This window comes from Notechis scutatus, chromosome 3 (genome assembly GCF_049901735.1).
Source record: "Notechis scutatus isolate UNSWTSFEM ecotype Mainland chromosome 3, rNotScu1.2, whole genome shotgun sequence".
NCBI classification, from domain to species: Eukaryota; Metazoa; Chordata; class Lepidosauria; order Squamata; family Elapidae; genus Notechis; species Notechis scutatus.
In genome coordinates this window covers 21,934,033-21,961,907 of record NC_142011.1, presented here as the reverse complement: position 1 = coordinate 21,961,907, position 27,875 = coordinate 21,934,033, and the positions used below count along the sequence as shown (strand labels likewise).

Sequence of the window (27,875 nt, the reverse complement as noted above, 5' to 3'; positions counted from 1 at the left end):
TATTTACCCCTGATTAGGAAATTCGAAGACAGTAGGATAGATGTTTTTTTTAAAAAAAAAAAAAAAAAAACCAGCATCCTGGCAAAAGCCAATAGCAGACCAATCCCCAACTTTTTCCACAAAAAAGTTCCTCTTCATGTATATAGAACCATACTTTGAATGAGCTCTGCTGAATGTGGCTGAAGTTAGAAAACCAAGCAAGGCTTGGACCATCAGGAGATGCCAGGGCTATGATTTAGAATGGGAAGCTGGAAAAAGTTCAGAAGGGCTGAACAAGGGCCAAACACTTGATGACAAGAAAACAACACAGAGCCAAAGAACTAAGAGATGAGCTTGTCTTGAATATTGAGATGTGTGAGATCTTTCATTGCCATTTGAAGCAGGATATCATGGGTATGGGCTACCCCTTATGTGTATATTATGAATCTAAGTACTGTATAGACGACAAGTGGCTCAGAGTCTTCTGATTGGAGCAGTATATAAAACTGAGTAAATAAATAGGGGTAAAGCAGAAGTTAAGCAAAGAAAACAGCCCCCCCCCATCCACTGTGAGCAAACTTTTTAGCTTACTCCATAGGAAAGCGCCCTTCAACCATGTATAATTGCAATTCTAATGAGTTAAATGATTGCTTTAAGGATGGATTTATTACACTTTGTGGATCTTTACACAGGTTCTACATAGTCCTTTTTTTACCAGCTGTAGCCCAGAGACACATAGCATATCTATAATGTTGTTGTTGTTGGAGTTTTACACACACACATACACACACACACACACACACACACAAATATATAGGCTTTACAAATATATCATCTCCACTCCATAAAGTTCCATTCCCCTTGTTATTAGTGGCGAACCCAAGTAAAGATTGTTTTATGTGTGCCAAGGGTGGACTCGGATGGAAACAACAAACACTTGAGGCTGCAAGACAAGTTATTCAAGAGGCTTGTGGGAAGGTATTTGGGCTTTTCCCTGTTCCTCTTCCTCATCGTTGTTGTTCTCGACTGCAGGCAATTTCAGTGGTACTTCTTTGATTCTAAACTTAGCTCAGCTGCTCCCAATTTGGCACTTTCCATGTCTTGTGGAGTGCAATTTTGCGCAGACAGAGGTTTTAATTCAATAGATCTGGAGGTTCTAAGGTGGAGGAAGAAAGCTCCAGCTAAGTCTGTACTGACAGTGAGACCTTAAATGAGGCAATTCCTTAAACCTGAAACAAAATATTGTTGTAAATAAAGAGGATGCTGGAGGCAGATATCACATTTTGCAGTGTGCCAGCTTTACATATCCTTATTTTTTAATTAACAGGATTCAATAAAAAATAAATAAAAGCAGAGGAGTGGGCAGTAAATCTGAGAGGCACCAAGAGAAATGAATAGCTCCCCCTGCAAAACAAATAGAGCATAAGTTGCAATGAGCAATCTAGCTGTAATATCTGCTAATAATGTAATAATGTGAAAAATATCCAAAATATCAACCATTCTTTCTTTTGCTCAGGTTCACTTTTCATATGAAAAAAAAACTGAGCCTCCAAAGTGACCTGAGCCTTTTGATTTGTTTATTTGCTGCTGTCATAACATCTTTATTATTTTTTACAGTTACTTATCTACATCACATTGTCTGGGACTAATGTCCTCAGGCTAATTGACTATCATAGTTAAGAAAAACAGCAATCCAATCCAAATAGAGCAAAACAAACCACATGATCTGGAACAAGGGATGGGGAGAGGATTCATTATTTGCCATTATTTGTTTCATTATTATTTTCATTTAAATAGTTTAAACACAGACAACTCGGGAAGCAATGACCTAATTTACCAGACATTCTGGAGATCCTGAAGACCCTAGGATGGAGGGTAAAGCTCAGTGGTGGGATTCAAATATTTTTACCACTGGTTTGGTGGGCGTGACTTGGTGGGCGTGGCTTGGTGGGCATGCATGCGTGTGGCAAATGCACACTTTGTGCAGGCACAGGGGTGTTCTACCTCACCTCCTGCAAGCCTGCAAGATCCCAGTCGCTTCAGCAGCTGCCGCGCAGCACTCTTCTGTGCTGCACAAAGCAGCCGCGCTTCAAATTCAGCAGATAAAGGTGAATATGGGAGCCTGGGCAGGTGGGTGGGCCCAACAGCAGAGCAACAGAGAGAATTGGTTCAGTCTCTGCTACTCATCCCTGCTACCGGCTCTGCAGAACCGGGCCGAACCGGTAGAATACTACCACTGGTAAAGCTGTATTCTATGGTTCTCTTGTTGCCTATTGTCTCAAGAAGATGGAGAAAAGATTACTTATAGATCTCTTTGATCTAGATCATGGCAACACTGACCACTCTGATTGAGATGGTGCAGTCACAGGCTCTCCATTGTCCATCTGAAGGGGTCAGATATGGAAGTGCAGGTTGGCTGAGAGGTCCATCTGTGGATCAGAATTGAAAACAAGATCACTCCGTATATATTGTTCGCCCGTAGCAAGATCTGATTCTAATAGTCTGCATATATCTTTTTTTTGGTTAGTTATATATTTATTAAATGTTTATCTTGCATTTCTTCTGGGCACAGTATTATTTCAGACAATTTTATTCCCACAACATTACCCTTATGGGATAGGTTTCTCTAAAATGAGTATGATTATCCCAAAGATCATCCACAAAAATTTCATGGCTAGGAGAAGATTTGAACTCTGAGCCTCTCCAATCTTAGGCCAACATTTTTACACCGAGTTGACTTTGCAGATCTTACACCATGGTAGCAATATCAATAGCACTTAGACTTATATACCGCTTCATAGTGCTTAGCCCTCTCTAAGCGGTTTACAGAGTCAGCATATTGCCCCCCAACAATCTGGGTCCTCATTTTACCCACCTCAGAAGGGTGGAAGGCTGAGTCAACCTTGAGCCTGGCGAGATTTGAACTGCCAAATTTCAGGTCGCCGTCAATCAGCAGAAGAAGCCTGTAGTACTGCACTTTAACCATTGTGCCACCACGGCTCAATAGATAAATGTTAGTGATTAAATAATGTTGTAATATTTTACCCAACTGCAGTTATTATGTAGAAAGAAACAATTGACAGAAGCTGTTTGACACATCCATTCTGTACATGTTGGGGATTCCTTCAGAATTTAAGGGAAATGGGTAATTGGAAGATTTATTGTGGTAACTGCAATTTGTAATAATTTTCATCTAGATTCTTTGCACAGACTTTTGCCAGGGAATTCTGAAGCTTCCCTGACATTATGAGTGTAGAATTATATGTCTTCAATTAGCAGCATATCATAAATATCTGATGGGCACACCCAAATCAGATTACAACTGAGTCATATAAACTAACAATACCCAATTATAAACTAGCTTGCACCTTCAAGCAGGCACATTTTTAAACAAGTCCCTTAAGCTTTATAGATATCAAACCATTGGTAACATTTGACTATAACTTAAAATGAGAAGATTGTGTAGAAAAACATTTCCTGAGAATTTCATTTTTGTATAATAAAAGGTGTGTGCCTGAAACATATATTTATGATAATAATAGTAATTATAATTTATGAAGTTTATATGCCACTTAATACCCAGCAACTGTACTAAAAATCAATTGAAATGAAAATTGTTCTCAAAACTGACAATTTTGCTGAAAATTTGCCTTAATACCATGAACAAAAGTTGTTTCAAACTGAAGAAATAAAACAATTGCTTAAAGTAGGTGGGAATGAATAAATTACACAAGCAAATGGAGATCTGGTTGCAAAGCCAATTCAGGAAATTAATAGCATTTGCCACATAACATCCCAGACTTAAAATTGTTGACAAGAAGGGCAAAAAAGTCTGTATAGTGGCTGTAGCAGTGGACTGGATAGTGGGCTGGAGACAGCAGAAGAGAAGAGAAAGAACTGGAGAAGATAACAAAATACAAAGAGCTACAAATAGAAAGAAAATGACTATGGCAAAGATAAGTAAAGGTAGTACCAATAGTAAAAGGGACCTTGAGTGCAATCCTGGAACAATTGGAGCACCACTTGAACACCCTCGGAATTGACAAATTCACCATCAGTCAATTGCAAAAGGCAGCTTTACTTGGAATAGGAAGCTTTCAAGAAGAGACTGGACTGCCATTTGTCAGAAATGGTGTAGGGTCTCCTGTGTGGGTGAGGGGTTTGGACTAGATAGCCTACAAGGCCCCTTCCAACTCTGTTATTTTCTTTTCTGATATCTATAACACCTTCAAACATCCAGATCTGCCTGTCCCAGATCCTTGGAAAGGACTTGATAGGTGGACAAAAATGCTAAACCCAGCCTGTGCAATGAATAATAATAATAATAATAATAATAATAATAATAATAATAATAATAATAATAATAATAATAATAATAATAATAATACTGAAAACTGTTCCAGTTGTTAATAACATGCATAGACACATTTTCAAAATTTGAAGATTGTTGTTTCTAGAAAATTTATAACAGGCTTAGAAACTTACTTTCTAGGCTATTTGGGGGGCAAAACTGTGTAAAAACTTCATTCATTTCGATGTGCTGGTTCTTTTTCTGTTTCAGACACTGATAGTCATTGGGGATCATGGAAGGAAATGGCACCAGGCCTGGAACAGATGGTCTGTAGTGCCATCCTATGGTAAGCACATTCAGGAAAACACGTGAATTAGATATTGCTGTGCTCCTAGGATAGTATCATTTCAAAATGAAGGGGAAAGAGCATTACTCTGTGGAATGTGTGTGTGTGCATGTGCGTGTGTGTGTGTGTGTGTACTGTATGCAAGCTTGCCTACATCTGTAACTTCAAGACAATAAAGTAAAATAAAGCAAAATCCTCTCCTTGCCAAACTATTTTTGAGAAACCTTTCTTTTTTGGGCAAAGTCGTTGTGCAACCCCTGCTCTCTTTCTGCAACAGGTGCAGATTCAGAGGGTTGTAAACTGTGCAGTATGTGCATTGAGGGATTCTACAACTCAGCCATAAAAAATTTAAGTTCAATTGCATTAGACAGCTCTCTAGTGGCAAGACAGCCTCCGTTGTGCAAACCTTCCAGATCTTAATCTGTCAGGTTTTGATGAAAGCATACTGTGAGACGTGTGTGTGTGTGTGTGTGTGTGTGTGTGCATGCACACACATTGGGTATACATACACACATAGACGTGTGTGTGTGTGTGTGTGTGTGTGTGTGTATCACTGCAGGGTTGTTGCTTCTTGAAATTTAGCATAGGGTGTGTTCTTCTGTGCTAATTCTCAGGAGATTATGTCAGATTTTCCCTATTTATAATTAGCAATATAAATAATGAGGCAATAGTACATGCCAGGCAAATTACATTGCTAGGCTATTAATGACTTACTTCATGATATTATTGTGAAATGCGTCCTTAAAATAATAATTTAGAAATGAAGATAGGAGGCCAGTGATGTAATCGGTGGAGCTTCTGTTATGCTTTGATACTGGGGTAGAATACTTAGAATATTCCTGTAGCACTCAGCATAGTCACCTGGTTTCATAAGAGCAGAGAGACACTCAGAAGTGCAATTCTGGGGAATTAGAGTCACCTAGTCTGGGCTCTACATGCAAAGAAAAAGCAAAACCAGGAGAAAAAGGGAACCTCAGGGCAGGGTCATTACAAGAACATGTCAGAGTAAGCATCTTAAGGCACATTATATCCTGCAAGATTGGGGGGGGGTTAAAACCCTCTATAAATTAAAAATAGCTTGTTCAGCAATGGTGCTGTGAACTGGAAGGGGAGCAGAATGATGACAAAGAGGAGGAAGATGACAACCTCCAAACAGAAGTTGATTAGAAGAACATTATAAAACTTAATAGCGACTAATAAAGGAGAATATGTGTAGCTCAGGGTTGAAATGAGGGGTTCTTGGTGCTCTCTGAGCTTGCGTGTTTTCTTGCAGATGTCTCATTACCCAAATTAGGTAACATCATCAGTGCTTGTAAGGAGTGCCATTTGCTGTCCATTTATATTCTGTTCGCTTGCCTGGTCAGTGTTGGTGGGGGTGATGTTATAGATTCTTTGGTTGGGCTGTTTGTTGTTGGCTTTTTCGGCAGTTTTCTTGATCAGGGTATTGTTTATTTGATGGTAGGTCTGATGTTAATCTTGGAATTAATCTAAGGAGAGATTTAACCTGGAAATAAGGAGAAACTTTCTGACAGTGAGAACAATCAACCAATGGAACAGCTTGCCTTCAGAAGTTGTGAGAGCTTCATCACTTGAGACTTTCAAGAAGAGATTGGACTGCCATTTGTCAGAAATGGTGTGGGGTCTCCTGCTTGGGTGTGGGGTGGACTAGAAGACCTGCAAGGCCCCTTCCAACTCTGTTAATCTGTTAAATCTACTAAATCTGATCTGGGTGCTGATTGCTGATGGAGAGTTGCTTGGTATTTTCCCCTTTCTTTTGGGCTGGTTGATTGTCTTTTTTTGCATGGTCAATAGATGTTGTTGATGCCTGTGTGTCTACTGATGGCTAATTTGTCAGAATGCCAGGCTTCTAGAAAATCCCTAGCATTTTGGGACTTGGCTTGATCTAGGATAGTCACATTTTTTCCAATTGAAACTGTGGTTAATTGGAACTGTCCTACTCAATTGGGATATTATCTGTACTTTCCGCAGGCTAACAAGTAGTGGAAGGAGGTGCTATTCATTCCTCATAGGGCTTTTACAGTGTTGAATTATCTATTAAAACATGTATAGCCTGCATCCATTATCCTAAAGCTCTGAGGATGGTTTGTACTCCATGACAAACATAATATAAAACAATGAAATTGAAAGAATCAATATATTTAAAACATTAAAACAGCAATTAAGAGAGTGCCAATTTGGTGTAGCGTTTAAGATGCTGTTTAGAAATCAAGAGACTATGAGTTCTGATCCTGATTCAGGCATGAAAGCCATCTGGGCATGATGATGAACTCTCAGCCCAACCAGATTGTTGTTTTGGGAAAAATAGGAGGAGGAAAGAATCTATTCACAATCTTGAGTTACTTATGAAGGAAGAAAGTTGGGATAAAAAATCTAATAAATAAATAATAATAAATAGCCACAGGACAATATTAGAGTTACAGAAGTTAAACAATGGAGTAGTGAGGTGGCCTAGAAGTGAAGATGCTCATCTCTCATTTGGAAGTTCAATCCTAGCGACAGGTGTTTCTCTATCACGGCACAAAAAGAAAATATCTGCTGTGAACTCTGTGTAGGCATCAGAAGGGCATCCGGCCAGTAAACTCTCATTCAGCCACCCCCAACTCCACTCTAAAGCAAGGGATTACAGGATCCTAAAAAGAAAAAAACAGAGGTTAAACAATGGAAAATAAAACATTGTCCAGGTTTTGACTATAAAAGGCTAAATCTCAGAAAATCAAAGTATGTTACATGTAAGGTTAAGATGTAGGCCAGGGGTTTCCAACCTTGGCAACTTTAAGACTTGTGGACTTCAACTCCCAGAATTCCTCAGCCAGCTTTGCTGGCTGAGGAATTCTGGGAGTTGAAGTCCACAAGTCTTAAAGTTGCCAAGGTTGGACACCCCTGATGTAGGCATTTCATATGATCTGCATTTTAAAGAGAACCAACATTTTCTTCATTTTCCCTCTTTCTCTACTCATGTGTGCCTTTTCCCCCTTCCCAAATAGTGTAGTTCTCAAATCAAAGTTATTTCTTCTTTATGGAGGAAATTGGAAAGCTTATGTATGTCTTGTGTAAGAAGACATTGAGAAATGTTAATTGGAATGCAAAAATGCATTAAAATATGTGCCTGCATGCAAATTTTGTGTGGCTTTCTTTTCAAACACACCCCCTCCCCAAGGACCTGGGGTGGAATGAGAGTGACACAAGGTTATAATGAGTCTGAAGTCAAATGGGAGGGGTAGCAAAACTATGACATAAACTCATTTTGGCTCTTACTAAGTGGGTAGAAAGTCTGGGATCTGTATCCCTAATTCATCTGAAAAAAATTAGGCTGGGGAAAGCTGACATATGAGTTTAATAACCCACATTTGCAGCACCGAGCTAACTTTTTTTTTTAATTTTATTGGTTTTTAAGACGAACTTAGACAAACAAAACATAAAAACATCAAGCCGTCTTCCATATATATACATACAGTGTGCCGGTTGGCTTACAAATTGTTTTGTGCTTCCATTTCATAGTCTTCAATTACAATTACATTGTATATATTCTCATATTTTCAATCAAGTATTAAATACATTAATATCATTATTAATCAATCATTTGACTATACTTTTATTCATTAATGTTTTATGAAATAATCATATCTTACTTAAATTGTTTTGTGACAGTTCATATTATCATCTCAAATCTATCCTACAATCATTTTGTAGATGTAATAAGAAAAGAATACATCTTTATATATTTATTATTTTCTAAGAATCTACATATTTCATTACCATGCTTTATTGTCTAACCATTGATAGAATAGATCCCAGATTTTATAAAATTGTTTATCATCTTGTTCTCTGATTTCAAATGTCAATCTACTCATTTCAGCACATTCCAATATTTTCTTAATGATTTCCTCCTGTGATGGTATTTTCTCATTTTTCCAATTTTTAGCAAATACAATCCTAGCCGCTGTTAATACATTTACAATCAAGTATTTCAATTCTTTACTATGTATTTCAGGTAAAATTCCCAATAAAAATATCTCTGGTTTCAAATCTATGTGCTTTTTTGTAATTTTTATCAACCACGTGTGGATTTTAGTCCAATATTTTTTAGTATCCGCACAAGTCCACCACATATGGTAATATGAGCCAGGTGTCTGATGACATTTCCAACATTTTTCCGGTTTATTCTTGAACATTTTTGCTATTCTTGTCAGGGGAAAATGCCACCTGTAAAACATCTTATACAAATTTTCTTTATATGCTGTTGGCATTTTCATTTTATAATTTTGAAACCACAATTAGCACCGAGCCAACTTTGACTGATCTCGGAAAGCTGTGCAATGTGAATACTTCGATAGGACATCACCAAGCCATCTTCAGATTCTGTCTGGAGTGGGAAGTGAAAAAGAAAAGAACTTTACTGAAAAAAAAGAAAAGGCCACAGTGCAGTTTTCATATTGTTATCAAGACAATGTATGAACTTATTTATATAAGAAGTCACCAGGAATCAAAATCAGCTTTTAACCATGAATTACTTCTATTTTATGTTTTCTGTGAATCACTATTATCTGTATTTTATATGGGTAGAGGTGTTTTGTATGCATACATATATATATATACACACAAATACATACACATATAGTTCACACACACACACACACACACAAAGAAGTCTCCCACACATGGTGAATACTGTCTGCTATGGTTTGAGAAGTGAGAGGTAGAAACAGTCCTACCTGAGCAACCTCGGAGAACCTGCTTCTTTGCTGATCTTCTGCCTTGCTGCCTGATTTCTAGGGATCCTGAAATGGCACTTTTTATATAGAATGGTACCTGCCAATTCATAGTCCATTTTTGCAGCATTGACCCTGGGAGAAGCCTAAAACCTGTTATGGTAGCTCAAGCTGTGAGAGTAATGCAAGGAGAAATTGCAGTAAAATTGTGTGTGTGTGTGTGTGTGTGTGTTGTGGCAATATGACAGAACTCCAATATTTGTATTTTGTATCCCAAAATTTGTGTTTCTATTATTCTACTACTCCTTTCATAACTGTCATTCATATTCATCATACTGTAGTGGTATGGCTGTTTTATTGTGCTTCTAATATGACTCTGAAGCTTTCAAAATAAAACAAAATAGGATTATGTAAAAGATTATATTTATTATTTTCTAAGAATCTACATATTTCATTACCATGCTTTAATGCTAACCATTGATAGAATAGATCCCAGATTTTATAAAATTGTTTATCATCTTGTTCTCTGATTTGGTTAGAAATTAAAACACATTGATTAGAACTAGATTACTCACATATTTATTACAGAAATGAATGCATATATGATATATGATAGATAGATGATAGAGATAGGTAGGTAGGTAGATGATAAAGAGAGAGAGATGATAGGTAGAGAGAGAGAAGATTGAGAGAGAGAGAGAGAGAGAGAGAGAGAGAGAGAGAGAGAGAGAGAGAGAGCAATCTTCCACAATAATAATGAGATTTGCTATAAAATCTTGTAAATTAAAATACTTTTGTTCAGGATTTTGGTTATTTAACTGGCTTCTTTTCTGAATGTTTTAGTTCAACACTATGATCCCACAGATAAAGAACAATATGGCAGTATCCATGTGATAGCTTTTTTAAGAAAAGTCAAAATGGCAACCATCATGGTATGATGCACAAAAAAGTAGGCAATATTCTGGCCATCTTTATTTATTTATTTATTTATTTTACCGCAGCACTGTAGATACTTATGGGAAAGTAGCTATTGAACTCCTTTGTTGACTTTTAGAGGGAGAGACAAGGGACTTTCCTTCCTTCCTTCCTTCCTTCCTTCCTTCCTTCCTTTTTATTTTGAAGTTTTCTGAACAGGCTAATAGGCTCTTTAATAATGTTTGGTTGTTCTTATTTCTAACCAGAAAAGTTTTGTGGGGAAACCAGCAGTCAAATTAGGATCTTAAATGTACAAGACTGTACATGCATTTCTCTATGGAAACATCCAAAACCAATTCAATACAGCATAAGCAGAAATTCTATCATCAAACTGAGGCTCCTAGTTTAATTAAAAATCTGAGCTTTCCATTCAACTTGATGGATGATTTTCATACATGGCCTGATTCCTTTCAAGAAATTTCATTGCCATTCAACTGGAATTTGCTGTTCATCCAGCTATCGCTAACAACATTGATGCAGCCTTGAGCCTTCTGTACTACACAGAAGCAAGTACTAGCAAGTTGGCACGGCTCAGTCAGATTCTATGTTTTTCAACTGGACTGTGAATCTTCTCTTATACCAAGTGGACGGTGGAAGGTCAGTGACTTGCTGTGCTGTGCATTCATATTTAATCAGCAGCAACCTTGTGACTGCTGACTGCAGAGTTTGGTGAGTTCAAACTGAGATGACCTGATCTTTTTTTGTCCTCGTGCACTCAGGCCAAACATGCTGGCCATTGAGAAAGTAGATAAAATGCAGGTGATTGGATGTTGACAGTTACTCCCTCCCTTCTGGGATGCTGGCGCTTGATGCCATTGGTTGACATAAGGATACCTTTAATTCCCCTATCTCTCCCTTGCACCTTTCCTCTGAGGATGAAAATTGTCCGATTTCTCCTCCCTTTAATAAGAGGAAGAGATGAAGAAAGCCTTGAGTCCTTCTAGATTTCCTGCTGATTCAGTCATTCTTTCTGCTGCTCTGTGCCTAAAGCTCCGAAAGTCATTTAATAGCCCCATGACAATTTGCACAGACTTTTCTTATAATAGTGACTGGGTGGGCCCTGCAACTTCAGTGTCATGCAGAAATATTCCCTTGCATTCTTCCTTACTGATTTGATAAAAAGAGAACATTCTTTGGAAATTGTTTCATAGAAACTTGATGAAATTATCAGGAGTGGAATTCTTGTACTTATTTAGCCCAGAAGTCTGTCCTGTCCTAGATTAGGTTTCCCCAGCAATGTACAACCTCACTGGCTCCAATTCAATTCCAAGGAAAACTCCCTCATGGAGATTTTGCTGATTGAGATTGGGACTTGCCAATTTAGAGCAGTGTTTCTCAACCTCGGGAACTTTTACATGTGTAGACTTCAACTCCCAGAATTCCCCAGTCAGCACACCATGAAATACATGCATGAAAATCACAAAAGAAGAGAATTCTGGGGTTTGAAGTCCACACATCTTGTTATTTCTAAGGCTGAGAAATACTGCTTTAGAGGAATGAACAGATGTGTTCAAGAAAACAAAACTGTCTGCTACTTCCAACAGTAAAGTAAATTCCAAAGGACCACTGAATGAAAGACAAAAGAAATAATCAATTATTCTGACAATAAACTAGAAAAATAGAAGTCAGGGAAGAAAACAAGCTAATATAACACAGCATTATCCAAAATTCATTGTCTAAGTCATTTTTTCTCAACCTTAGCAACTTTAAGATATGTGTAGCCAGGGAATTCTGGGAGTTAGAGTTCCCACATCTTAAAGTTTGAGAACATTGAGAATAACATGGAAAAACATTCAAAGATACAGAACAGATAGTCCCTGATTTGCAACATTTCATTTACAAAGTTTACAAATTGTTTAAAGTTACAACATCACTGAAAAAGGGACTTATGACCATTTTTCACATTTAGTGACCATTACAGCATCCCCGTGGTCACATGATCAAAACTCAGCTGCTTGGCAACTGCTTCATAGTTATGACAGTTGCAGTGTCCTGGGGTCATGTGATCAGCTTTTGTGATGTTTTAACAAGCAAAGTCAATGGGAAAACCAGGTTCATTTAACAACTGTGCTACTAACTTAACAATTGCAGTGATTCACTTGACAACAGTGGCAAGAGAAGTTGTAAAACTTTTTACCGGGGGCAAAACTCGCTTAATAAATGTTTCACCTAGCAACATAAATTTTGTGCTTAATTCTGGTCATAAGTCAAGGACTTACCTGTACTTTCTCAGTACCAAGACATTCATGGTGGACCAGAATACAGAGTAATAGAATTGGAAAGGAACTTGCTGGTCTTCTGGTCTAACCCTCTGCTCAAGCAGGAGAACCTTATACTATTCTGGACAAATATCTGACCAATCTCATCTTAGAAACCTCCAGTGATAGGCAGCCACCACTTCTGGAGACCAGCCATTCTACTGATTAATTATTCCCATTGAGAGGAATTTTCTCCTTAGATCTAGGTTGGATCTCTCTTTCTTATGCTCCCATCTGTTACTTTTTATCTTTCCCTCAGTTGCTTTGGAGAATAGTTGACCCTCTCTTCTCTGTGATAGCCTCTCCAATATTGGAAGACTGCTACCATGCCACCCCTAGTCCTCCTCTTCATTATCACACTAGAAATTCCCAGTTTCCTACAACTGTTCATTGTATGGTTTAGCCTCCAGTCCCCTAATCGGTTTTGTTGCTCTTCTCTGCACTCTCTTTCTAGAGTCTCAACATCTTTGTTGTAACTAGTAACCAAAACTGGATGCCGTATTCCAGTGCAGCATAAAGCACTACTATCACTTCACATGCCCTTGATACTATCACTCTGCTGATTCAGCACCCTGACTGTATTTCCCATAATGCTTCAAAACAATGCTAGAGGGGACATTATGTACGGAGAATCTAAATGGTGGCTCCACAACCTAGATACCCATTGCTTAAGAAAAGGTTCAAGATAGTCACCTGGCCCTCCAGCATTTACCCCATGCTCCTTTCCTTATTAAAAGCCTGAATGGTGATATCACAAGTGAGGAAGTGAGACACAGGGACAAAGAGCCTCTCCCAGTATCTTTGCAACTCCTCTGTGATTTGGGCTATTTCTGAACATGGATTGTGCTTTTTTGAAAGAGCACTGAACATGTGTCAGCCCCTCAAGGTAGACCAGGTCAGGAAACAAATATTGCAAAGGTTACAAATTACTCAAAATTTCTGCTACCGGTACACCAGAACCGGCTGAATACCACCTCTGGTTATCTCTGTACTTGTTTACAGCTTGTGTCTACAAATAGCCTGGCTGACAGGTCAAAAGATGGGAGCACAGAGTGAAGGCAAGCAAGACTACACTGCTTGCCCTGGAGAACCCCTCCCTCCTCAATGTTTCCTTTTGGTAATTAAAAAAGTAATTGAAATGTTTCATTTTGGTAATTGAAAAAGGCTAAACTCTCTGTTTTAGGGATTTGCTGTGGCCCCAGGTAGGGTGCCTCAAGGTCTTGGAAGAAAGAAAAGATATCAGTCAAACAAATAAGTATCACTGTGGAGTTCTTGGTGTTCTCGGGTGCTGTCTTGCACCAGAGGTTACCTAGTTTGGTAATGAAATGTCTGCAAGAAAACCACACTTAGAGAGCACGAAAGACCCCATAGTTTAATCATGAGCTGCAAATATTCTCTTCTGTAAATATACTGTATATACAGGTTAACTAAAAGAATTGCTATGTTCATGTAATGTACACTCTCCAATCAAATAAGCCACGTCACAATTAAATCATAGCTTTGTTCAAACAACATATTATGACAATAGCTAGATCCCATCCAACTACCGGTACTCAAATTCATTTTAGCTTAATCTAGAATGTTGTACAAAGTAAACCAAAAATTGCCCCTTTGATCTATAGCCCTGATGATGGCCGGGTGTTTTTACTGTCTGGGCCACTATGTTCTCTTGGGGATGACTTTATCTTTGATTTGGATCTCAGCCACACTATCCATTGTCACACTATGTCCACTGTTAATGATTCATGCTAAACCAACAAGGCAGCCTCCCTTAGGCCACGTCATTTCAAACCTTATCAGAAGATATTCCAAAAGATTCTCAGCATCTTTCACAAACTCAGATCAGAAGTCTTGGCCTTAGGGGCCTAGAAGGATTTATTGACATAATAGATGGCCAGCATAATTAATTAATTAATTAATAATGAATAACAGCATCAACCACAATATAAAGGATAACTGGAAATATTCAGATGATCTTAAAAAAATAAAAAGGGCATCATGGCTCCCTCATTTAAAGGCTGCAGATAAACCAGATGTGTGTTTTTGAATGAAGATCCAGTACAAATCTGTTACTCCTTTGAAGAATAGGCATCAGCTGTAAAATATTTGTTTGTGAAGGACAGAAGTATGAATGTTTTACAATTTTATTTTTACATCAAATGTTCTCTTTTATTTAATGTACCATATTCTCATTGGCATTTAAGATGACTTTCCTTTGACATAAATTGCCAGTACTTACTTTGGCTGAAGGAGAATTCACAAGGAAAAGCTACTGTTTTCAAACTCATTTTATGAGCTTTTCAGGAATGTGTGGCTGGCCACAACAGGACAACAGGATGTTGAATATTTTATTCAGTCTTAACTGGAAGTAGGAACATCTGAAAGAAAACAACCTAGCACAGAGAGTAATTTTCAATTAAACTGAACAATGTGTTTGAAACAGAGTTCCAATTTTTGCCTTTATTAAAATTATTATAAAGCATATATTATAAACTAACATACAGCAGGTTTGTGCAAATCAACCTATAAGGTTTGGCTGAACTAATCAAGAAAATCACTTATCCCAACTTACCAATAAAAAGTTATGAAACCTGTTTTAATAGAAATTCTTCCATTTGCTTTTCTGGAATGACAGGCATGAGAATGGCATGAGGTTGCATCATGTCCCTTGACGTGTCCTTGCTTGGATGGTGTGCGTTGGCTGCTTCTGATCCCAGAGATTTGTGCAATTCCAGGAGGGTTTGTAGAGCTTTATCTCTCATTGTTGGCGAGGCTTGGTCTCCTCTGTGTAGGACATGGATGAGTCAAGGTTGTGACCTGCTATCAATAGTTTATGTCAGTCAGTTAGCAGAGGCTGCACGACTAACATTTTCTTACTGATGCAACATGAAACAGTGTTATAGAAACATAGAAGGAGAGGCTGAGATAAAGAAATTGGCATTTCTCTCACCACCACCCCATTTTTTAAAGCAACAATGTAATTAAACACAGCCAGTAGTCCTCGAAGTACAACCACAATTGGAACCTGAATTTGCATTGCTAAGCAAGATGGTTGTTAAATGAGTCACCCCTGATTTTTATGACTTTTTTTTTTTTTTGCTATGGTTGTTAAACAAATCATTGCACTTAAGTGACTCATGGGGCTATTAAGTGAGTCTGGCTTCCTGCATTGACTTTGTCAGAAGCTGGCTGGCAAAGTTGCAAACTGTGATCGCATGACTCGCATGAGATGCTGCAACCATCATAAAATAGAGTAATGGTGCTATCAAAGGGTGGTTGGAATGCAAAAGTGATGAAGGAACACAGGATTAGGTTGGGCCAAAACAATAATAAGAGGTCTATGGAGTTTTTCAGTCATCCAGGTCATGGGTTGTCCCAAAGGTGCCTTTTTTCTCCTCCTTTTTTCCCCCCTCTTCAAAGGTGAAGGAGCTTCTTGGATGAGAAGCAAAACGTCTCCAAAGAAAAAACAAGAAAGTCCACTTGCCTCTTGGAAAAAGCACCTAAGAAGAAAGATTAATACAGATTTTCAAAAATAATTCTTCTTTTATTACCAACAAATACTTTAAGCAATATATCATTCAGTGCACAACACTGGAAATTCAGAATGATATTAATTACAATATAAATCAGAAATGACAAAGAAGTACAATCTATACATCAAGGACATTTCTGGAGCAGTGTGGAAAAAAACATACATTATTGGAATATACGTAAGCCATAAATTAATGGTTTACATTTCCCAAAAATAATTAGATGTGTTATAATATAAAATTAAAGTAAAGTATGATTAACATTAAGGGACGCAGTGGCTCAGTGGCTAAGATGCTGAGCTTGTCGATCAGAAAGGTCGGCAGTTCAGCGGTTCGAATCCCTAGCGCCGTGTAACAGAGTGAGCTCCCATTACTTGTCCCAGCTTCTGCCAACCTAGCAGTTCAAAAGCATGTAAAAATGCAAGTAGAAAAATAGGGACCACTTTGGTGGGAAGGTAACAGCGTTCCATGCGCCTTTGGCATTTAGTCATGCTGGCCACATGACCACAGAGACGTCTTTGGACAGTGCTGGCTCTTTGGCTTTGTAACGGAGATGAGCACTGCCCCCTAGAACCGAGACGACTAGCACGTATGTACGAGGGGAAACTTTACCTTTTTATGCTTAACATACAAAAGAGAATTTGAGGGGCTGGGAAGAGAAGAAATAAGAGACATAGTAAAAATAATAGTTTAACCAAATAATAAAAGTTTAAAAAGGAAGGGATGCAAAAAGTTTTAGAACAAGCTATCGTGCTACTATAACAATCATGGGAAATAAAACCTTGGGCAACCAGAAGGACATATAAAGATTGGACAGAGACTTCTAGAGATGAGCAAGGATAAAGAAAGCTATCTCAATCAAGAACATCAATGAATAGGAAAAAAATAACAAGAAAAAAGGTGAGTTATGTATTTAAGGAAATGTAGAACATTTACAGCTAAAGTAAGGATATTCAAGAGCAATCAGAGGAAAATTATAGCAGAGGTCAATGAGATTTTAAAAATATGGAAATGCTATATTGAAACCCTTACAAACAGGCTTTTAGAGTAACAGGAATATTTCCAGAAAGAGAATATATTCAGGAAGTGACTCCATGGCAAAGTGAGATGTGACATGAGTGAAATAAGCTGATGAAATATCCACTGAACCGTTTAAAACAGCAGAAGAAGTAATTAAAGTGCTAACATCTCTCTGTCAACATTCGTAGAGCAAGACTGTGTGGCATAATAGATTGAGAAAGATCGGTACTTATACATTTATTCTGAAGAAGAGAGAGGTGAAAGAAGGTAATAGTTACCAAACTGTTAACACTAGTCCATTTTGCAAGCAAGGTTTAACAACTTACAAGGAACAGCACCAGACATGAGACATTTGACCACACATTTGATATGAGTTGGGTTGAACTTGATGGCAGCTAATTGTGTAATATTGCCTGAAACCATCCTGGAAACAGCAGAAAGGGCTCTGAATCCATTAAGACCTTTGCAGGCACCTGATTCCATTCACTGCCTTGAAGCAGGAACCCATTTCAGTTTAGGATAATTCAGTCAACCTTTCCTTAAACCGGAAGCACCCTTTCAAACTTTTGCACAGTTCAACTGCAAAGTGGATTTTGATATGAATCAAGACTTTTGGTCCCAGGTGCAAAGAAGTGCAATCTTTCTCATGAATATTAACTTTCTATCAGATAGCAATAGAAAATTAATGCAGGCCAGTGGTGGGATTCAAAATCTTTTACTACCGGTTCTGTGGGCATGGCTTGGTGGGCATGGCAGGGGAAGGATACTGTAAAATCTCCAGTCAGAGGTGGTATTTGCCAGTTCTCCGAACTACTCAAAAATTCCGCTACCGGTTCTCCAGAACTGGTCAGAACCTGCTGAATACCACTTCTGATGCAGACTGATATCCTCAAAGAACCCTGTCGAAGTTCAACTCGGGCCATTTTGATCTCCTGTTTGATTTCTCAAGGATATTATTGAACTCAGCTTCCAGCAATAAGACCTAAGGCTAATTTACAAAGGAGAAGAATTTCACATAGCGAGACAGTACATTGCAATAATTCCTCCCAGAGAATTGGCAGATAGACAACAATACCATATTAGAAGAAGAGGATTGCCAAAAATGATATTACTGCCAAAGTCTCACAGTAAGAGAACATGCCCCAAATTTGAAGTGACCCTCCTTTGGGGATAAAGGGCTTCAGAAGATAGTAGCAGTTCAAAGTATTAAGATCTCTGCTTATCAGATTAAGTGATTGCAATTTGAATGTTCTATGCAGAGATGGATTTAATGTATACAGAAAAAATACTATAAGGACTATGGTTGCTTAATGAATCTCCAAAGATCTTGTGTTTAACAGACTAAGTTTTATTTGCATATATCGTTTGAGCTAAGATAGGTTTCAGAACCAAATCACCACCTATCTCAGCCCAGAGTTTGATATGATTCCCAGGTATTTGAAACAGCCGATCACCTTTGTTGTTTATCAGCAATAAATGAATTTTATGAGGAGACACATGTTATGCATAAAAAAACACTCGAATCTACATCAATGTAATCAGCAATTTTGTTGGCATGTATAACTTCAACTGAAGCCAGGGTATGATCTTACTGAACACAATGATTAACTAAAGGTAGAATATATCACAGATTATCTTGCTCATAATTGCCCCTGCCCTGACTTTTATTAGTTTTCCAGAATCTTTCCTGCTACCAATTTTAACTGCAGCTCAGATTTAACTTTGACTCAGAGCCCAAAATCCCATATTCAACCTTGAGTTAAGAGAATTAAGCAGCAAGTGATAGGAAAGAATTTTGCCTTAGATTAAGAAAAATGATTGTATCAAATGTACACAAACACTTTTATATCTTGACTGCAAAGTTTATATATTCACCAGGTAGCAGCAAAGGGTTGGAGTTGTAGTATCTTTTCACTGCCCTCTAGCAGTTATTCTGTTTTATGTATAATTTATTTCCGATAGCCCTGGTGTATGCAATACTGAGTAGATAAATAAATAACCTGAACCATACAAAAAAAAACATTAAAATCCTTGATAAATAAATGTCCTAGTTTTCACTATGCACTGATGTATCCAATAATTTGCAATTGTCTAGATTCTGTTGTTTCAATTAAATTAAATTAATCGTGAGAAAACCCCTCCCACTGGATTTTTTTCCAATACAGGTTCTAAATGAGAGTCCCACTCCTGTGAAATTGTTAAAGAGAATTTTATCTAATTTCTCGGTTCTCAAACTTGATGGAGAAATCCCCAAGTCCAGTATATAACAGTGTGTAAATTAGACATGGAAAAAAATAGTCACACATCTACATTACAGTGTCATTCTCTGTTCAGGCATCTTTCCAATCTATGATTCCTTCCATGGTTGGGGGAGAAAAAATGAAAAGAAGGAAGAATTGGGGCCTTGAAGCTGCCAATCAACAACTAGCCATTGAAAGACAAAGAAAACCAGAACACATCTCGGTCTTCCATGTATGCAAGATTAATTGATTGATTGATTCAGTTTCTATAGCCGCCCATCTCAATCAAGTGACAGCTTACAATTCTAAAACTATAAAACAGTTAAAAACAATAAAAACATCCAAAAAAAATAGATACAGCAGCCAAGATGCTCCATGTTACTCTAATATGTAGCTATACTGTATATGCAGCTTTCCAAGTACAATGTCCTATATACCTAAATGCCATCATTTGTCATCATTTTTTAATTGATATGTTTAAATGTTTGGCCATTTATAAGTTGTCACAAAACATGGGACCATCCAAGCTCTGAAAGCAACTTTCTGGCAAAAAAAAAAAAAAAAAAAAAAGCTGGATTCCACCCCCACCCACACTCCCACCCCCCCACAAACACAGGAAAAATGAGAATGCAACATTTATCTGAAATGGTATAAGGTTTCCTGCCTGAGCAAGGGTTAGACTAGAAGACCTCCAAGGTCCCTTCCGATTCTGTTATTGTGCTATTTCCTATTAATGAAATCAGATGTCTGGAAAACATCTATTCCTATCTTTGAGCCTCTGCCAGCTGGAAGAAATGCCTCATTGTGCTTAAAGGAAGGGCAGCCTTCATGCATTGCCTTTTCTCACTGAAATTTCACTCTTTCCTAAATAATCCTGGAAATATTACTTTTTAAATCACTGAAGATGATTCCAATGGCGCAGGAGGATGAGAAGCAATGACGTGATTAAAATTATTTACCAAATTCACAATGGAGATTTTAATATATGTGTACAATACTGGTGTGTGGGAGATTTTCCCCCCCGCCGTATTGCATTGGTCTTGTGAAATTTACTCTGAAATAATTCTCAGTAGCACATGAACAAATGTATGAAAGAATGTTTTATTACAGCCAAAGACCAGCAATGTAAAATAGCCTACACACATTAAAATCTGTAATATATTACCTAATGGTGGGGTTCAAATTTTTTGATACCGGTTCTGTGGCCATGGCTTGGTGGGTGTAGCTTGGTGGGTGTGGCAGGGGAAGGATATTGTAAAATCTCCATTTCCTCCCCACTGCACTAACCTGCTTTCCAGCTCCGTTCTCCTGTGCAGGGCAACAAAAGGAGACCCAGCCGATCAGCTGGGACTCGGGAGGCAGAGAATAGATGGGGGAAGGGCCAGTCAGAAGTGGTATTTGCCGGTCCTCCAAACTACCCAAAATTTCCACTACCGGTTCTCCAGAATTGGTCAGAACCTGCTGAATACTATCTCTGATATTACCATAATAAAATAGTAACTTTTCATCCCAGCCTACATCGGAAAAGACATTTCATTTGTATGCTGATGTCATGGCACACATGTTGTCATTTGATTCCCCTTTCTTATGGATGCCATTCAACTTGTCATTCAGTATCCAGGATTTACTGTAACTAAGAAAAATCCTACTTTCATTTGTAACCCACAGACAGCAAACATTCTAGTGATAAGTTATGGTTTCATAGTATATCCAAGAGGGTCTGCTTCCAATACAAATAGTGACTCTTAAATACTCACTGAACAAGGGTAAGCTTTAAACAAAAATTAAAAGTTTCCAGCCCGTGCAAATTTCCATCTTAGATAGAGAAGCCTCCAACTAGACAATGACATGTGGGACATACTAACACTGCCCTCAAAAATGTGTCCCAAACCATTTCCAGGAGATATAAAATGTGTATGGAACCTAACTGGGCTCTATATAAAAGTTAAGTCAAAATAGGAACTTAGCCTTGACTGATTTGCTAGCTTTGGACCCATAATTATCATGGGGTGCTTGGTGCTCTCTGAGCTTGGTTGTTTTCTTGCAGATGTTTTACTATCAAACTAGATACTATTATCAGTGCCAATAAGGAGTAGGAATTGCTCTCATTTTATATACTACAGGTAGTCCTCAGCTTACAACAGTTCCTTTAGTAACCATTCGAAGTTACAAAAGCACTGGAAAAAGTGACTTACGACTGTTTTTCACAATTACAACCTTTGCAACAGCCCCATGATCGTGTGATCAAAATTCAGGTGCTTGGCAACTGTTCCATACTTACGAGCATTGCAGTGTCCTGGGGCCTTGCGATTACCTTTTGCAAACTTCTGACCAGCAAAGTCAACGAGGAAGCCAGATTCCCTTAACAACTGTGGCAAGAAAAGTCGTAAAAGGGGGGCCAAACTCACTTAACAGATTGCTCACTTAGCAACATAAATGTTGTGCTCAATTGTGGTCGTAAGCCGAGGATTACCTATAGTGATTTGCCTTGTCAGTGTTGGTAGGAATTGGTAGGTCTTGGCGGTTCCTTAATTGGGCTATTTGTTTACTGTTAGCTTGTCAGAAACAACAGTAAACAACAGCCCAATCAAGGAATCACCAAGATCACTCCTACCAACACCGACAGGGCAAGCCACTAGTATATAAAATGAGACGAAACCCCACTTCCTACTAGCAGTAATGCTGTTACCTAGTCAGGTAATGAAATGTCTCCAAGAAAACAATTGAGCTTAGAGACCATCTACAGTTAAACCCTGAGCTATAAATATTCTCTTTTATTGGTACCATAATTATCACTTTTCTTCTGGAAGAACTTTAAGATGCTACGGTATTCCTCTGTGTTATTTTTTTTTTAATAAAAAATTTATTAATTTTCAATAAACAAACATACATAAACAAAACACAAAACATGAAAACATAAAACTTCTTTTTGGAAAGCGGCTTAGTCCCGGGTTACATCTTTGTATACAGACATAAATCAAATTCATGCTCACTTTATATACCATTTCATATTTTATTTACCATTATACATTTTTTATATAGCTTCTCCCCTCTTTTCACTCTCTTAATTCTATTTTATTTATTTCATCTCAGTTTAAATCATTATGCTTGTATCTTTTGTCTGTTCTATTTCAATTATCTATTATCTTTTCTCATTAACACAAAATTTCTCCTGTAATCACTGATTGAAGTATGACGCCTTTATATCTTTCCCCTAAATTTAACACTTAAAATAATATATAATTTTCATTCTGATTCTGCTTAGTACATTCTAAAGCTACGTACTATATTTTAAAATAGGAAGATAATAAGTTTATAATATAAATAGAACAATAATCCATAGCAAATTAAACTCTATCGTTAAATCTTAAGCATTTTACACATTCCTTTTAATATTTTATCCCATTTTATAATCATATAATGTTCCAGTTTTCTAACATTATTTCAAATACAAATACAACAATACAATCTTATGTACTTTTGCAGAATCTCTTTTTTAATTATATTTTTACCCATTATCTCTGAATAAATCCTGTTTCTTTACATCTTGTTTCAAACCTTTGTAACTTCTTTTCCCTTTTTTCCTTCCTTTCTCCTCCAATCTAGCCTTTTTACCCCCTTGTCTCTTGATCTCCACCCTCTTAATCTCCACCCTCTTCTGTATTCCTCTTTTCTGTTGCTTTCTGACATTGTATCAATTTTTCACCTTATTTTTCCCTTTTTTGGTTGTTTTTTTAATTCTCCATTTTCTTTCCTCTCTTTCCCTTTTCTTCCCCAGATAGAGTTGCTTGTTCATTAAAGATGGCTTCTTCTTCATCCCAATCTTCTTGTAGTTCTTGTAGTTTCTGATAGGTAGAAATCGCCATTTCTAAGAAATGAAAAACAGATCCAGAAGAGCCCTTCCCTTCTTGTTCCTCTTCTTTTAGCTTTTTAAATTCCATTTTCAGTTCATCAACAAGTAATGCCATTGTGAAAAATTTTTTTAAACAACCCAAATGTTTTTAGTTTTCAAATAATAGTTTCCAAAGGTCCCAAAGTCACCAAGCAATCCAAATACACACAGTCTGTTTCATTTAGCACTTTCTTCTTTTTATACTTTCTCTTCTTGGGGTTACAGTTCAGTTGCAAAGTTCCAAAATATATCTTTTAGAGGTCTTGTTACAATTTAACTCTAGTCTTATAAGTTTCAAGCAGCCTCCTCCAGCAAAATCTTAATATTAATTCTTTTCCTCTCCCTTCCCACTTATAGCAAAAAAAGTTTTTTTTTCCAAAGTTCAGAAATCTTTAATGTCCCCTTGGCTTTAATTTTCAAATTTAATTACCTGCTGATGCCAAAACGGGTTTTTCCGATTTCCATCTGCTATCACCGTAAGGAAGGAGAGTGAGAAAAAACAAACTTTCCCTTTTAACTTTCATCCGCTGCTTTTTCTGAACTTCTCTGGGAACAATGTATCTTTAATGAAGTTTAAATTCCAGGGTATTTAAATGTTACTTATTATCCCGGTCAGCCAAAAACTTTCACTTCTCAAGCTTCCTCCTGCACATTCTTATCCGGATGAAAGCTTCTCTGTGGCAGCCATTGCTGACCGCCGCTCCACCGTTTTCGGAAAAGGGAGTTAAGCCAGCTGAGGAGGGGGGTTGCGATTCCCCTGGACCCCTGCCAGATCTCCCCTGTCTTCAGTTACCTCTACGGGGTAACTATTAGCCCCCAAATCCGGCTGGATCGGGGGCACTCCAGTGGCGAGCGCAGCAGAAACCGCGCATGATCGCGGATTCCTGCCGCCGCCGAAGCCTTGCAAACCGGAAGTCCCGGTATTCCTCTGTGTTATTGCAATGAATTTTCAACACAGGCCTTCTTCTTGCCCTGGAGCATAGAATAGTGTCCCCACATGTTAAAGTGTTTATTTTGTTCCCAGAGGAAACATAAGTCCCATGTCCACCATTTTTTTTTTCCAAAAAAAAAAAGGTGAAATAAGTGTTCTGAAGAAATATCTTCAGCAGTCTCTTTGCATCTGAATATTTACATGGCTTCACTGGCAAATCATTGAAGTTATCATGAACAATCTAGTACGCACACTCGGCTGTTTCTCTGTATTTCTTGTTCTGAAAAGGCTAAGCATGTTAATGAAAATGCTTCAATTATTTGTTCCACAAAAAAGTGAGTGAGTGAGTGTATGCCTGACTGACTGTCTTTCTTTCTCTCTAGCACTTTCTTAACTATAAGAAAACCATGCTTTTGATATCACTTCAACACTGCAACAGTTAATCCAGTCTCTTCCTCTGTGTTGGTGGCAGCTTTCCAATGTTCTAGTAACAGCAAATCAGCTGTCCTGTGCATTGCTGAGGCTTCCCTTAAGTAGGGAAAAATTCTGGCTTAATTCAGAACTATAATAAGCCAACATGCAACTCAGCAGAAAATGGACAACGGTAGATAGCAGTAGAAACTCTTCTCTGAGTTCTTTTCTGGGAATAGTTAGCCATACCATACCATTTCAACAATGAACATCCAGTAAAAAAAAAAGCTAAATCCGAAGGAGACAAGTTTTCCTCCTCCAGAGATGATTTGAAAAAAATCACACATGCTGTGACAACAATCTTGTTTGTTCATCAGCCTTTGGGTTTTATTTATTTTTTTTCAAAATAGCTTTTCAAACAATCTTGTTTGTTCATCAGCCTTTGAGTTTTAAATGTTTTTTTTTTCAAAACAGCTTGATGTGTTGGTTATATATTTTTATTTCAATGCATCCAACAGATTCTCAGATGTCAATCTTCAAAATTTACAGCTTGTTCCTCAAATCCTCGTACCCTCTTATCAAATGCCATGACCATGTAGTCTTCTTAGCAAGAATTCAAAGATGGTTTGCCATTTCCTTCTTGCAGGATGATTTTTTTTTTTAAACTTCCTGGACTAACTCATAACCCTGGGATTTCCAGATGGTCCGCTAGCATGTCCTGACCTTTCTTTTTTCAAAGTCACCCAAGGCTGATCTTCTGTAGTCCAGGGACATGTTCCCCGGCTATAATATTTGTCTCCTGCAGCTGTAGGTTTTTTTTGTTTCTTTGACATTTCTCCTTGTCCAGCACTGGAATAATCCTTCACAAATAAATGAATTATCTGCATTTTTCTACTGATGCTGCTGCCCTTTGCTAATAGAACCGTTTATTTCTGATGTTTAGTAATTTGAGGGCTACAGAAGGCTCAGGAGTCTACCATGGATAGTATAATTTGCAGGAATGAAAGACTCCAGGTAAAAGTGCCAAATGACCATTACATAATCATGTTCTACATCCATTGATGAGTGTTTTTCCTAGTATTTGAGGCTTGCTTTTTTTAAAACTGTATACATCTGTTGCTATCCACAATGATGCCAAAATTATTAGATCATTGTGCATTAGTAAAGGTAAAGGTTCCCTTCGCACATGCGTGCTAGTCATTTCCGGCTCTAGGGGGCAGTGGTCATCTCCATTACAAAGCCGAAGAGCCACCGCTGTCCGAAGACATCTCTGTGGTCATGTGGTCAGCATGACTAAACCGAAGGTGCACAGAACACTGTTACCTTCCCACCAAAGTGGACTCTATTTTTCTACTTGCATTTTTATATGCTTTCGAACTGCTAGGCTGGCAGAATCTGGGACAAGTAACGGGAGCTCATGCAGTGCGAGGGATTCGAACCGCCAAACTGCTGACCTTTCTGATTGACAAGCTCAGTGTCTCAGCCACTGAGCCACCACGTCCTTCATTGTCCATTAGAGTGGGCAATAAGGAAAAGGGCAGAGAGAAATGAAGAGTCTGGTAAAGGAAAGTGTCAGAAAAGGACATCATACCCACTTTCAATTCTGGTTCTGACTACAACTTGCTTCAATCCCTCTTCTCATTATGTAAAAGATTGCGAGGATGATGGAAAGTAAAGGAAGGGAGAACAAACCCAAGCCACCAAAAACACAAAACAAACACCTAAAAAAGAAACAGAATCTATTGGTAGTTTTTAAGATAACTGGCAAGTCTGCCAAAATGGCAAGAAACCTTGAAGTGATATTTCAAATCAGGCAAAATAATGGCACCCTCGTGAATTCATTATACATCAGGTTTGGAAATTCCTCTTGCAACCTTTTTCTGAGGTTCTGTATTTACTCACAGACTAACACTGAAGAGACCTTACTGAGTTCTATGTAATTTTTGCTTCTTCACCTTGCTTAGAAGCCTTCACACCTTGGCAGGTAATGCAAGCTCAACAGATTACTTATATGCTTGGCTGGTTCCTGCATTTAGGTATATATTGATTCACGGATTTATTTACTCAACATACATGCCATCCAATCCCAATCCTCCTCTGTGATCAAGCCCTGCTTTTTTAGTCCTGTTTGATTTAGAAAGGGCATTGTAGTTGCAAAATACTTTGTAGGAGCCAATTTGGTGTGATGATTTGACAGTCTTTACAACTGCATAGTTACAGGCTGTGTTCTCACATAGGCAGGTTTCTCAGTGCTTGCTATATGATGATGATGATGATGATGATGATGATGATGATATCCATTCAGTTGAGTCCAGCTCTTGGCAATTCTATGGGCAAGATCTCTCCACATCTTCTGATCTTGCATTACTTCTTTGAGTTGCTCTATGCTCTGGCTGATGTCAGCTTTGATGTGTCCAGCCACAGTGTTCTTTGGTGGCCCAGTATCCTGTAACCGATAACTCTTCCAAACATAATTGTTTTCTCCAGTAAATTCCTCTCATGACACAGCCAAAATAAGTGAGATGCAGTTTCATGATTTTACCTTCTAGTGCCTTGTCTGATCCAGTACTTGCTTGTTAGTCACTTTTGGTGTCCATGAAATATGCAAGAGCCTTCTCTAGCACCAGAGTTCAAACAAATTGATTTTCTTCCTACTGCAAAACTCTGACCCATAGTTTTGAAAAAGATGGGTCAGAACAATGCTCTGGATTCAGTCACTCTTGGAGCAGCACTGGAGCTCTCAATGTCCAATATTGTGCTTGTATGAAGTTAACACCCACCCCTCTCCTAGAAGAATGAAATGTTTTGAGAAATATTAAAAAGGCATAATATTATATTTTCCTAAAGGAGAAATATGCTCTTGGAAAGCAGCCCCCACCTTTCTTAATAGCCACAGCAGGACTAGGCCAGCCCATCTACAAGACAAAAAAACTCCAGCTCCAGGGCCATGGGATTAAGACATGACCTTCCAGGACATAATAGGATTAACCCATCTAGCAGCAGAGCTCACCACATGTGGCACAATCACTGGGGACATTGAATCACCCAGTAAATTTCAACCAAACCTGGAACTCAGACAACCTACAAAGTTAGCTATGACCCCTACAACAGCCAATAGAATACATGTTCTTGCACAGGAACAGGAAGTTCAAGTGCAAAGCCTAAGAGCGGGTATAAATATATATCTCTCTCTCAACTCCATGTGGTCAGCTGCACCAGAACCATGTGCTTGGTGGTTCTGCTTCATCAATAAACCATCTTTCCAATCATCC

At 38.1% G+C, this 27,875-nt stretch overlaps 2 long non-coding RNA genes across 3 annotated transcripts in view; both read right to left on the bottom strand.

Moving 5' to 3' along the window:
* Positions 1 to 1,334: 1,334 nt before the first annotated feature.
* Positions 1,335 to 4,684, bottom strand: LOC148131099 (uncharacterized). Its single transcript, XR_015748319.1, has 3 exons — positions 4,465 to 4,684; positions 2,320 to 2,408; positions 1,335 to 1,383 (listed from the first exon to the last, which is right to left on the bottom strand). It is a non-coding gene; the product is annotated as an uncharacterized LOC148131099 (long non-coding RNA).
* Positions 4,685 to 7,998: 3,314 nt separating this feature from the next.
* Positions 7,999 to 27,875, bottom strand: part of LOC148131098 (uncharacterized) — a 31,843-nt gene continuing 11,966 nt past the window's right edge. Inside the window, exons 2-4 of one of the 2 annotated variants that reach the window (XR_015748444.1) lie at positions 15,152 to 16,079; positions 14,819 to 14,972; positions 7,999 to 9,000 (exon numbers count right to left, since the gene is read on the bottom strand). This is a non-coding gene — a long non-coding RNA (uncharacterized LOC148131098). The remainder of the gene's footprint in view (positions 9,001 to 14,818; positions 14,973 to 15,151; positions 16,080 to 27,875) is intronic. The other variant, XR_015748445.1, reaches the window with a different exon arrangement.